Genomic DNA, 14,467 nt, shown 5'->3' on the forward strand with positions numbered 1-14,467 from the left:
TCAAATCCCGACTAGCACAAATACTCTGAAATTATGATTGAAATTATTAATGTTACATTTTTATGACCAAAACAATATATATTTATTTACAAAGTGTTCATTCGGATGTCAGACCAATGTTAAAACAACATTTAAAGCTGCATCACCCTGGATTCGAAGCCATCTCTGCATGAAAGTCAGGAATTCTCACCGCTCCACTAAATGATTTAAAACATCGACTCTACAAAGTGGGGTTTAATGCCTCAATTTGCTTAACAGTTTCTTTGTTGAAGCTGTTCCAGAGCAATATATAAAAATGACCTCTAGGTGTAGAGACGGGTTTCGAAACGTTTCGAAGCTTCGACACATTTGCTTCGACTGTTTTGGTGATTCTGTGTTTCAACCTCGCTTTGCCCGCCACTACAATCAGGCTCACACACAACAAATATCAGCACAAGGAAAAACCTCCTAAAATGGCCGACATGCAGGAGCCATTTTATAGATTTTGGCTTCACCTATTTTTTAGAACAGAACATACCATATGAAAAGTTAAAAAAATGATAAAGCAAGGCAAAAATATTCTAAGAGACAACACATTTGATAGTACTATGCAACATACTGTATATCTCACAAATATCTACAAAAGTGTCTGATAAATATGTTACACTAAAATTAATGGTTTCCTTGATTTATCCCCATGATGTCATTGAAATTGGTAGAACGCTAATTACTGAGAAAAACTTTAAAATGACCTTTCCAGCATACAGGTTTGGCTGTTTGGAGATGACCCAGAATGTAGGACAGTATTATTAGTGTCTTAGTTTCAATTATGAAAAATAAACTATTATGTTTGCAACAAAGTCTGCTGTGATTTATTTAAAATGTTAAATCTAATAGAGCAAATCATAATAGCAAAAAGGATTTTGCAAAAATCTATAGAGCACACAAAACAGTCAAGTATCCACACAAACAAACCGCCATCTAAATTGTGTGTATAGCGGAAGCTGTTTGTGTGAGTTAACGCACGCTTACAAACTACAAAAAAAAGTCATAGTCACATCCCATCTGTGACAGTTAGCAATGACATAAAATGGTTTATAATGATTTTTGTTTCAATATTATTATATATTACCTAGCAGGCACACAACGTCATAAGACAATAATATTAGGTTAGACTTAGGTCAGGATGTCAGGTGACCAACATTAAACGTCTAGCTAGTGTCTAAGGACAACGTTATTTTGATGTCCAATGATGACTACAAAGGACGTTGATATTTGGTTGATTTTTGGTTGTGTTAGAAAGTAACCCAAATCCAGTTGTGAGTTGTGCCAACATCTTAAATCAACGTCATATTGACATCAAAAACTGACAATTAATAAAAAAAATTAAATCCAACGTCTGATAGAAGTCATAGTGGTAACGGACACACAATGTCAGGCTGTAACATCATTAGAGATTGAAATTTGGCTGATTTTAGATTGGACATTGGACATTCATGTCAGACTGACATTAAGTTCTGACGTCAACCCAATTTTCATTTCCAAACAAAATGCAACGTCCCCACGACATTGGTATACAACATCAATCTGACGTCATATTGATGTCCTGTGCCTTCTGGGTCTCCAAAAAAAAAAAAAAACCTTATAATGGTTAAACGTTCAAAAGATCGGGTTCAGATTATTATTTTTTAAATATATCTAAAGGCTGTTGTTTTTAACCTACTTTTTAAATAAAAAATATTGAAAAAATAAGTGTAATACTATGTGGCAGTTTATTATTACATATTAATTTATTATTATTATTTAGTAATATTTTTATAATATTTTTTACCAGTGCATATATTTCCCTAAAAAGTGCTGCAATAGAGATTAGGCATTGGATTTTGCTGATGGCGAATGTGGTAAAAAAGATCATCTTCAGCATCTTTGTCAAACAAATCAAGGGAAAAGCTTACCGTTGCAAAATCACAGATGTTTGTAAACCAATAGGAGGAACTTCAGGAGATTTGTGGCCTAGTTGCTATTTGTGGCATCAAAGTCTGGGGGAAAAAAAAGAAAAAGATAAAAGTAGCTAAATGCAGAGATGTTAAAGGTCATAACAGATACCAGGCAGGAAATGACTTGCAAAATCACTGGAATCCACAGCTCTGTTTGGCACAAAGCAACTTGTGTGTGCAGATTACATCGTGTCCCTGTGAATGGGAGATTATTGCTTTCAATATCAGAGTTTTTGGCCTATGAAAATTCAAAAATGAAAATATAAACTCATGCAAAGACCTCAAGATTTTTAAATGAACAGGTTAACCAATAAGAAAATGGTTATTCAATTGAATTACTCACATTAATATAATATAACAATAGAGAGAGTTTTGAAAGGGTTTTTGACAATTTTTTTTAAAGAAGTTAAACAAATCGGCACGCTGCCACTAGTCAGCCTCTGCAATCCTGCAGGTGGGCCACGAGATAACTTAAATATTACACTATATTACAAAAACACTATAATACAAAAACAGCTTCACTGTAAATTACAGACATAACTGTGGAGTAAATTTCCAACCTATGCACGTCAACTAGGACTACGTTCTCAGTTGTATAAAGCAAACAGTCACGCAAATGTAAAGGTAACGACGATTAGAGTTATAATAACCAACCCGCGCGTGCCTCACGTTTGCAACTTGTACTGTATCAAAGTCGCACAAGTCCGTATATTCAAAAACTATGTGTGCTTTCTTTGTGTGAACACTTTAAAATATCCTCATTGTTGTCCAAACTATTGCCTGCGATTGTTTTATAACAGATGAGCACCTCTACAGGAGGATCTAGCAAGACTCGGTGGTGTTTCAATAGTAAACAACTGTTCACTGTTCCTGTCAGCTAACTCCAATAATGTCCTACAAACTCAACCTCCTTCATCTCGAAGTGATTTAACGGATTTAGAGGGTTTTTACTGTATTTTACATTTATGGTTAGGTTGTTTATTTTAATGGATATAGATCGATAGATGAATAGAAGTCAGTCTAATTCGAAGCAGCAGCAGTTTTTTGCCATCTCCTGTAATCCTTTCAGGTTCCTTTACTGAAGAAAAGGCCCAAATTCTCTGCAGTTGTAAAGAATAACTATATATTATATTTATAAATTTTTTAAATAAAATTTTGTAAATGAAGGCACATAAATGTTTTGCTAATAAATAAAGCTTTAAAATACACAACACACCCGCAAACAATAATCAACCCCAATCAATAAATAAGCAGACAATGTATATATATACTGTGTGTGTGTGTGTGTGTGTGTGTGTGTGTGTGTGTGTGTGTGTGTGTATATAAACCATCAGACTTACGGCTACCCAAAGCAGTCTGAGCTGAGATCAAACCAGCAATCCTTTTATGGGAGTCAGTTGCCAAAGTCAGAGCACATTTTGAGGTCAGAGGAGTGAGGTTTACCTGCATAGCACTTCACTAGCTGGCATCAGTGATACTCACCCCCTAAACCTCACTCCCATCCCAGATGAGCCACCACATGTGACCTACCAGTCCTACTGCACCCAACCCTGTGTGAGCTGATATCGAACTAGCAATTCTTTGTATGGGAGTCGTTGGCATAGCACTTCCCTTGCTGGCATCCATTACATAAACAACACACATAGGCCTACATAAACACCCTGTACAGATACACAATATCTTGAGTTCTCTTGTGTTTCCTGTGTGACCTGATGAAGTTAACTGTATGTAGGTTAAAACGTTGTCATATGTTTTTTGAGAGCTGAAATGGCAGTGTGCCGATTTTTTCTATAATTAAAGGGAACTTTTTCTATTGTGTTTGACTTGATTGAGAACCCGCCTTCAAGAATCTCCTAGATGTGCGCACACAAATTGGTATTTTTTTGACAAATATTCACAAAGCTTTTAATTTTTTTTTCATTTGCAATCATGATTATTTGTAGTGATCGCAGTCTTAAATAATAAACCCTTTTCACATTTACGGGTTTCTCAGTATCGGAAGTCGTCATAGTTGGGTAAACTTAGAGCACAGAGAATGATAGAGTACGAGAATTTTTTTTTACAATCCTATTTGCTGAAATAAAAAAAAGAAAAACTCCATGATGGTGTTATCAAGACTTTCAGAAGTAGAAAAATAATTGTGTGAGACTGATAATGACAGCCAGAAGAGAAAATAATGTCAAATTTACTGTCCTGCCCCGCCATAGAAACTGCATTAGAAATGCCTCAAACAAGCGGTAACCCCTTTTTTGTAATAAGATACAAAGATGATATAATACATACATAAATACATATAACTTTTTATACATTTTTTAAAAATAAAATCTTAAAAACTTTCAGGGATTTAACATGCTGATAACTCGTGAAAAGGGTCAATAGTAATAATAACAATAATAATAACAATAATAAGCAGTCCATATTTAAATGCATATAGGTAAAAAAAAACTTCCAACATCTTAATGTTTTGAAGCTTAAAAACACCTTTATTGTCTTTATGTTTGAAAAAATACTCTAACAAAATGTTCAACTTATAACTAATCATTTTCAGTTTGTTTATTATTAATGGGAAATAAAATACTGATGATAATAAACACTAAAGACAATTGTGTAGCTCAAGCAGCACAGAAACAGCTCTTAGATCCTATTTTGCATTTAAAGGAAGTGCATGATTAAAAATCTGTACTCTGAACGCTATGCAAAGCAACTCATTTTGCTTAAATAGCATAAATGTAAATGTTGACATTATTGATGTCCAACTGGTAGCATAAGTGGCAGGTTTGAGAGCTGCAGTGTGATCATGCCGACAGGAATAAATCATTTTAAACACTTAAATATAGCAAACAAGTCATTTTTATGCTGCATTTGTCAGCTACTGAGTTTTACACTGAATTATTATTGTAGAGAAATAAAATCCTGCTCTTTTCAGTGTGTTTGTGTGCGTGTTACACTGAAAATATCAGCATATCAGTTTAAAACCCCATGAGGGTGAATAAATATGACAGAATTTTCATATTTTGGGTAAACTATCTCTTTTTTTCCTCTTAAAATACTCTTTCCTGCGTGCGAAAAGGCAGTGCTGTCTGTAAATGTATTCCACTGGTGCCCTATAGCAAACAAACAGGAAGAAAATAGAGGGTGAGAGACTGTCAAGACTGTCTTGAAAATATATGTATTTTAAGTTAGACTTTTGACACCAGTAAACGACAGAGGACAATTGCTCGCTCTCACAGAGCTCTAATATCCATGAATATCTGTTTGAGGCATTATCACATAAGATATAAATACAGAGAACTGAATAAGAATGATGATGGGACACAAATACCTCTACCTTAAGGCTCTGAGGAGCAGAAAACACTGAGCTAAATCTCAGGATGGCTAACAGAGATTACCATAATAACCATATTTTCAATTAATTTTAAAGATTCTATTAAGAACATCTGTAAAACGCAGTGATTAAAATTCAAATGCAAAAAAAGAGAGAAATGGAAGTGAAATTTGCAATTTCATGACACAATAAGCATTAGTTAAAAGCATACATGCATCCAATTCTCACTGAATACGGCCAAAAAATCTTTGTATACTTTTTATATGTTAATATTTGTTCCAAGAGTTTGGTAACCTAATATCTAACAAACAAATTACAAAAAAATGTTATATGTTTTATATTTCCCTTATTCCTGTTTATTAAAACATTTGGGTGTACTTTTTTGGACTGTAATCTTAAGTTGTTGTTGTAGTTGTTGGATTAGTTTTAGTTTTGGCTTTGGTACTGACTAATCTACCCAGCAGGCACACGATGTCATAAGACATAAGTTAGATTTACAGTAGGTTGTGACATCAGTTGACAAAAATTCAATGTCTAGCCAGCGTTTAAGGACATTGTTATTTTGACGTCCAATAATACTGTCAAATGACATTGATAATTGTTTGATTTAAGGTTGTGTTGGAAAGTCAAACAGACAACTTAAACCAACGTCATATTAAGGTCAAATGCTGACATTTTTTGGACAACCAAAATCCAACGTCTGATAGACTTCATAGTGGCAACGTCCACACAACGTCAAGCTGTAACAACAGTAGATGTTGATATTTGGTTGTTTTTAGGTTGTGTTGGAAAGTGACCCAAATCCAACTTCGAGTCAACATCTTAAACCAACATCATATTGATATCAAATACTGACAATTATTTGTCAGGCATGGCAAACATAGTTTAACGACGTTGATATTTGATTGATTTTAGGTTGGACATTGACGTAGGCCTGACATTGGGTTCTGATATCAACCTGCTTTTCATTTACAAACAAAATGCAACATCCCTACGATGCTGGGGTACAATGTCAATCTGACGTCTTGTTGATGTCTTGTGCCTGCTGGGAAATGTAGTATATGCATACCTGTCAACCCTCCTGTTTTTCCCAGGATTCTCCCGTATTTTAAAGTTCTATCCCACAATCATCCCGTGAAGGTATTTTCCTGTATTTCTAAGGTATTTTCAGTTTTTCTCTGAAGGGTGGCAAATAAACATTAAAGAGCTGAGCCTCCGTATACGCAACCCATACCGCCGAACCACCGGGGGCTGCCCCTTGCTCTTAAATATGAGTCTGTTCTGTGCTTCCGCTTTGTTTAGGCATGAAAACACTTTGAAATAAATATAAAAACAGCGGCATTACCTTTCCTTTTCATTACAGGTGCTGTCTCCCCTTCATATGCAATCGTCAAAACAGTCATATAGTGGTGCGTGACTGTCAGCTTACGCGCCCCATAGTGATAAATAGACGCTGTTTGCCAAACGGTTTCTGTACTCGTGATTTGAAGCGGAGCAGAAGTCTGGGTTTTGGGTGCACGTTTAAACAGATATACATGTACATTTACATTTACATTTAGTCATTTAGCAGACGCTTTTATCCAAAGCGACTTACAAATGAGGACAAGGAAGCAACTTACACAACTATCAGAGCAACAATAAATAAGTGCTATCGGCAAGTTTCAGGTCTTTAAAGTCTAAGAAGGAAAGTATTAGTAATTTTTTTTTTTTTTTTTGGGTACAGTTAGTGTGATATCCAGAGAGGCAATTGCAGATTAGGAAGTGAAGTGGAGACTAAATAGTTGAGTTTTTAGTCGTTTCTTGAAAATAGCGAGTGACTCTGCCGTTCTGATGCAGTTAGGGAGTTCATTCCACCAACTGGGCAGATTGAGCGTGAGCATTCGCGAAAGTGATTTCTTCCCTCTTTGGGATGGAACCACGAGGCGACGTTCATTCACAGAACGCAAGTTTCTGGAGGGCACATAGATCTGCAGAAGTGAGAGCAGATAAGAAGGAGCAAGGCCAGAAGTCGCTTTGTAGGCAAACATCAGAGCTTTGAATTTGATGCGAGCAGCAACTGGCAGCCAGTGCAAACGGACTAGCAGCGGAGTGACATGTGCTCGTTTAGGTTCATTGAAGACCACTCGTGCTGCTGCGTTCTGGAGCAGATGAAGAGGCTTGATAGAGTTAGCTGGAAGCCCAGCTAGTAGAGAGTTGCAGTAATCCAGTTCGGAGAGAACAAGAGCTTGAACAAGGAGTTGAGCTGCATGTTCAGATAAGAAGGGTCGGATCTTTCTGATGTTATAGAGTGCGAATCTGCACGATCGAGCAGTTCTCGAAATGTGGTCAGAGAAGTTTAGTTGGTCATCAATCGTTACTCCAAGGCTTTTCACCATTTTGCAGTAATGGTTGCCCCATCCATCTGGATTGAGAAGTTATGGTGTAGAGTCGGGTTGGCAGAAACTACAGGCTATTCCGTTTTTGCATGTAATTAATAATAATAAGATCTAAGATGTCGATCTTGGTGGATTTTTTTCAAACACAACTAATTTCATCCTAAATGAGCATAAAAAGTTAGGAAAGCTATCGAATGTTTTCATTATAATGTTAGGTGTGTGGATTTTAAAGTGACACCTTAATGTAATCAAACAAAAAAAAATTGAAATAAATAATTCATTTGTTGCTTTTTAATCAGAATGTGTAAGTTATACAGTTAAAAAATGACTAATGAGATTTGATAGCTTAATTCTATTTCATTATAATAGCAATTCATTTTAATAAGCTGAACTGTTTGCTAAGCGACGCAGTGGCGCAGTAGGTAGTGCTGTCGCCTCACAGCAAGAAGGTCGCTAGGTTGCACGTTTGAGGCTCGGCTAGGTCAGTTGGCGTTTCTATATGGTGTTTGCATGTTCTCCCTGCGTCCGCGTAGGTTTCCTCCCGGTGCTTCGGTTTCCCCCACAGTCCAAAGACAGAATTAAAATTAGAATTAAATTTAACACAAAAGAATAGATTCCTCAAGAAAGCTAGTTGCTGGCATAAATTGACTTAGAGTATGAAAAAAAGTATATAAACGCAGTTTGGAACAAGTGAAGGGTGAGTAAAGGATGACAGAATTTTCATTTTCAGCTTTCGGTTACAAGGAAGTCACACAATGACTCAAACCTCATCACAAACAGCTTTTCCACAAGCTGAGAACATAAATATTAACATAGAAGGTGAACAGTGTCATTCACACAACCACTAACACCCTCATCACACCAAGGTAATGCAAAAAGGCATTAATTTAACAGAATCAGATGAAATCTACAACTCTTGGGTGCATAAGTAAAAAAAAGGTTATTTAAATGGAAAAACAGCAAATGTAATGTGCTCCATGGGAATTCTGGAATTATTGATATGCACTTTCCCCACTGGCAGTAAGGTGGCTCAGTAGTTAGCACTGTCGCCTCCAAAGCAAGATGGTACTGTATCATTTTAAAAAAATAGAGCCATGCAACATAAAGAGTTTAGGCTCACATTTGCCTTATTTTAAAAAATACACCAAAAAAAAAAATTACTAAGTGCATTTACTCATTTTTTTAAAAGTGTGTAGTTGCAAACTATTTATATGGGCTGAATTTAAAGGGTCAAAAAACACCAAAACACATTTTTTTGAGATCTTGACAGTCATATATACGTCCAATGGTGCTTAAAAACACTATTAAGATACATATATTTCACTAAAATTGATTTATTTATTTTTTTATTTTTTATTTTTTGCGTTATTTTAAGCAAATACGCTCTTCCGATTTGAAAAGACATATTTGAAGATACGTCACGGCCATGAGATCATTGTGTCAGACTGGATGTCTGTACCGGCCGGTACAACGTGACATCTTTGAGTTTTCAGCATTAATTCTTAAGAAAGACTTGGTTCGAACCAATCTGTGTGGTGCAACTTCATTAATATGCATGATACAGCTTTAAAGACCCCTTTTAACGTTACAGTGTTCAGAGAGACGCCACATTGTGTTATCAACCGTACAAGTGGAAGAAGAAGAAATGTTTGGAGACATGGGTCGTCAGTGTTGCGGTTATAAATATGCCACAATGAAGATTTTGCTTCCATTTTTTAACCCGCAATGATAGCGCAGCTCGCGGATGGACCCACATGTGTGGATTACAGTGGTCTGCTAACATGCGTCAAAAATATGTTTGTAAGGAACATTTTTTACACAAGAGCTTGTCGCATCTGGAAATGATGAATTTGCCGGATTTGCCACTCTTCTCTTTTTAAAAAAAGACACAGCTCCGGTTCGTGATCAGTGTTCTTTGTTTATGTTTTTCCAGATAGCAAAATTAGTTATTATCGTCAGCAATACTCTTTCAGCCTTAGTCAAAATTATTAAGTTCTAAGTTTACAGTACGTTAATATCTACACAATATTTTGAACTGAAAGATCCGTTGAAAATGTTGCTCTCTGAATGTAAACACCTTAATCTATTACTTAATCTATAACTGTTGAGTAGGATTTACGACACATTTTGTGATAGGATAGTCTGTACACACACGGCTGTTTGACGATATTCTCTGCACCTACTGCGTCTTTGCATCTACCGAGAAATGCGGAGGTTTTTTCTCCCATATGGCGTGCAGTATCTAAAACTCCAATAAAACAACACTCTTCCAGCAGTTCCTCGCATCCAACATCTCGTTTGTCACGGGGGGCATGCATAAAATGTTCGTGAATAAAAGTGAAAGTGCCAAACTGCAGTTAAAGTCTGGAGGAAATGTGGATAGCGCGATGACGTAATGACGTTAATTGAGTTATGTGCTATAACATGTAAAACGGGTTCATGAAAGGAACATTTAAAAAGCAACACATGTAAACACCTTAATTATATTAGTGTCTTATACAGATTAAGGCAATTAATTTAATTACTGATGTCCATGTAAATGTAGCCACAGTCTATTACCTTTGCGTCTGTGTTTGTGTTGCCTCTGTGAAAATCAGCTGTTGTTCATATACTGAAACTCCCCTTTTCATACAAACCCTTCCCTCTTCGCCACTTGACACTCCCACCTAAACAAAGCTGGACTTACCCACTTTTTTCAACTACATGTATGAAAACAACCTGTGAGATAGGGGGGTGGGGGGTAGTGGCCCTTTAAACAAACAAATTAAGTGGAACATTACTAATTAAAATTTTTATTAATTCAGCCCATATGAATCCACTTCTCCTAAAATAAATATTAGGGGACATTTATAGCATTTTTTTATTGAACCTAAAGATATTATTTTATGCAAAACAGAAAAAACAACAGATTCAAAGAAAAACATTGCACACAAAACAATTACCGCTTCCGGTCCATAAAAGACGAGACTGACATATTAAAGTATTTTAGTCTTCTTACCTGTTGATAAAAACATGGGAGGTGCTGGACTTGCTGGTAATGAGAGTGAACTAGCAGATGGTGCCCCAGATGGAGCTGCTCTGCTCTGGACCGGGCATTTCGGCGGGAGGCAGAGCATTTTGTGTCACCTGATGGCGCGTGTGAGAGAATATGATTCTGGAAGACATGATGTGAGGGGGTGACACCACAACATTAGGCAGAACATCTCACCATAATGACAGGTCTTTCCATAATGGCTAGAGGCTGAGCTCTCATGCTGGAAATCATGAAAGTGTGGACATGAGAGGGTCATGTTGAAACTGAGCACAGGGCACAGACACACACACATATATAGACGCAGCATGACATCATTCTGAAACACTACTGGTGCATGATATCACTGTGATATTAAATAACAGTATTCATTGTGTTTCTAGTTCTCTTTTACATCCTGTACATTTAATATGTAATGTAAAGGATAATGTACATCTAGGCGGAGAGATATTGTATAAGAATGAAGGTGTTTATTTTGCAAAAACAACCTCCTAGATGTACATTACATTAAATGTTCTTGCCACAAAAGTACACAATTTGACACAAAACACTGATCTGAGCTGTAATAATTTATTCGTCTTTTAATTAAATTTACAGAAATAAAAACAACTAAACGCAGCTCTCGCTAACCTAGGTATTACCATTCACACTAGCAGCAACTTTGTAGCTGCCTATCTCTCTGGGTGGCAAATAAAACCGCTAGCTTACGCCTTATGGTTGCACAGGTAGCATTCAATCATTTATTTTCCTTCGGCTTAGTCCCTTTATTCATCAAGGGTCGCCACAATGGAATGAACCGCCAACTTATTCAGCATATGTTTTTACACAGGAGATGCCTTTCCAGCTGCAACCCAGTACTGGGAAACAACCAAACACTCTTACATAAAAAACACACACAAACTATGGACAATTTTTTTTTATTCAATTCACCTATACTGTATGTCTTTGGCCTGTGGGGAAAACTGGAGCACCCGGAGGAAACCCACGCCTACACAGGGAAAACATGCAAACTCTACACAGAAATGCCAACTGACCCAGCAGGACTTAAACCAGGAAGGTGACAGTGCTAACCACTAAGCCCACGGTGTCAACATTTAAGGTGATATTCACATAGAGTGCTCATCTGTAATCAGTAATAATCCCATCAGAGTGATCTGAGCTTACAATAAATGAATCGTTTTTTCCCTACTGCTCTATCTTCATTTTGGAAGAATCCCCCCTTCCACCCCATCTCCTCCTTTTCCTCCCTTTTCTAAGAGGAGCTCTCGAGATCTACTTGATCTCGGATCCTCTTATATGCTTACTGACCAGGCGGGAGCCTCGAGCTAAAGAATCTCCAAGCTCAGGGTTCTCTCCCGGGACAGCATGCCAAACTTGCTATAACACCAAGCATATCTAAGTCGGAACTCTTGAAACATAAATGGAAACAGAACATACAAAGCTTGCTTACAAAGATGATCATGAAAAAAGTGTGTGTTTCTGTCATTGATGCTATTTATCTGCTGCAAACTGACTCGGCAAATCTGACTCTGCGGACAAATCTAACTTCCATTCACCTGCACGCGCTTCACGCAGCGCCAGCAGTTAAACTCCCAGTGCTTTATCATGACATATTAGCAATAATTTTTTCTGTAATTGACAGCAAGACAGCAGACTGTGTTGTCCGATTGACAAGCAGCACCTAATTATGTTCAAAAGAATTTTAAATGGCTAAAGGGACAAATTTATCTCCCATTTTAAAAGTAAAACATACTCTAGTAGGTAGTGTAGTCTACACAACATTAAGTGCAGTTTGTGGTTGAGAGTGAGCCGTGTTTCGATGTGATCCGGTTATGTTGTGGTTTTGTGACTGCTAGTGTTGGCTGCAGTACAATTCAAAATTATGACAGTTGAAGTAACTAGGTTCATTTCAATTCCAATATATTAAAATAAAATATTAATCTACTATTTTGGGTGGGGTTTTTTTGTGCGTTTGGGTGGGTTAGCTATATCTGGCAACACTGAGCATACACAGAGGTTTCGGAAGTCGCTCACTCCCTATTGAAATGAATGGTCGATTGTAGCTTTGCTGCTGCAAGTCGCTCATAGTGTAAATGAGGCTTTATTCAGTCACAAGATGACACCAAACAATCAAAAACAGAGGTCTGACTAATTGGCATTCAAACAATTCATATAGTCTGTGTTATAAGTTTCAGTGGTTGTTAGCGATTGACCAATGCCAACTGGAATGTCGAGATTGACCAATCAGGATCAAGTATTCCCGAGAGCTGTGTAACAATTTTTATTAGAAAGATAGTAAGTAGTTCAAACATTTGGATTTGGTAAGAATGTTTAACTTATAAGCAAAACAACAATATTTTTGATATTATAAATTAAGATGTTTATTATATATATATATATATATATATATATATATATATATATATATATATATATATATATATATCAATTGATGGCAAGTTTCAGCATCATTAATCCAGTAGTCAGAGTCATAAAATCTTTCAGAATAGTTTTTGTGAAAAGTGTGATATTTTTAATAATCATAATTGTTTGATAAATAGAAAGTTTAAAAGAACAGTATATTTGAAATTTGTTTTTGTTGTCTTTACTGTCACTTTTGATTGATTAACTTAAATTAAATGAATAGTAAATGGTCTATTGTTTCAGTAATGTTAATCACTGGCTTTCTATTAAACAGGACAATGATGGCACCAGACGAGGAAACTCATTTGTACAGTGTACACGTCTAAAAAAATCCAATCCAAACTGAACTGTGACACATAAATGTGCACATGAATCCCATCACCTAATTCAGTATTCATGTACTGTAAATACTCTTAGAATATTAAAGGCTCCTGTAGTGTGTTTCATTTATACTCAAAGCTGCAAAATGCCCTCATGCAGAGTCCAGAAGAAAGTCTTGGAAGTCATTAAATGTTTGACCAGCTGTGTTAACATTACCCTTCGAACTGCACAAACTCTAAATGTTAACGTAAAATACACCTAATGGAAGCACATCAATTTTTACACAAAACTCTTATTATTACAAAAATAGTTTTTTAAGCACTTCAAATATAGAATGTTTCCTTAAAATTGAAATGGAAATGTTTTTTTTTTTTTTGGTCACATATACTGTACAAGTCACTCTGTGTAAGTAAAATCACTTGATTATTATTATAAGTTAATTTGTAGAAATTGGCTTCCTTTGCTGTAATTCAGCAGGCACTACATGAGACTCAGAAAAGGTTATAATAATCATCCAGTAAAACTGAAATTCCAGGTTAACTTTGAAACTGCATACTATAACCTCACAGAAACACCTCAAATGTTGCACTTTCTTTGCCTTTTACAAGTCCGCACATTTATTTTGCTGGCACACATTGTTAATCTTTAGGTGAACAATTGATTTGTGCAAATAAATTCATTGAAGAAAAAAAACATATTTTTTTCATTTGCCTCCGCTCTGGTATCGCAGTGCTTCTCTGATGACATCAGTTTGATAGCTTAGGTGATTTAAGCTTAGCCTTGCCTCTCTAACCATTGCTTTGCTGTTAGTGAAAGATGAGAGGAGGAGCACAAAAATAAAACCCCAACCCCTGCTCAATATTCCATTTCAGTTTGAAACAGATCACCATACTCAATCTCTGTTTAAGATAAAGGTTCTGAGATTCTCTGTTTAAGATAGAGGTCTGAATTCGCGCAGATGTACCGTTAGAGCTGCAGGACCCAACCAGTTTTCTTGCAGGTTGGTAACTCTGTA

General features: G+C 36.3%; 1 protein-coding gene across 19 annotated transcripts in view; it reads right to left on the bottom strand.

Annotated features, from left to right (window-relative positions):
- fibcd1a (fibrinogen C domain containing 1a) overlaps positions 1–14,467 on the bottom strand; it is a 384,824-nt gene that overhangs the window by 249,348 nt on the left and 121,009 nt on the right. For 9 of the 19 annotated variants that reach the window (XM_087264416.1, XM_087264415.1, XM_087264408.1 and 6 more), the window contains one exon: positions 1,935–2,018. The gene's annotated coding sequence lies outside the window, so the exon portion shown is untranslated. Of the gene's footprint in view, positions 1–1,934; positions 2,019–10,674; positions 10,831–10,884; positions 10,974–14,467 lie in introns of all 19 variants that reach the window. The other 10 variants (XM_087264414.1, XM_087264407.1, XM_087264411.1 and 7 more) reach the window with 2 other exon arrangements.

This window comes from Danio rerio, chromosome 8, assembly GCF_052040795.2.
Source record: "Danio rerio strain M-AB ecotype USA chromosome 8, GRCz13ab, whole genome shotgun sequence".
In the NCBI taxonomy this organism is placed as follows: domain Eukaryota; kingdom Metazoa; phylum Chordata; class Actinopteri; order Cypriniformes; family Danionidae; genus Danio; species Danio rerio.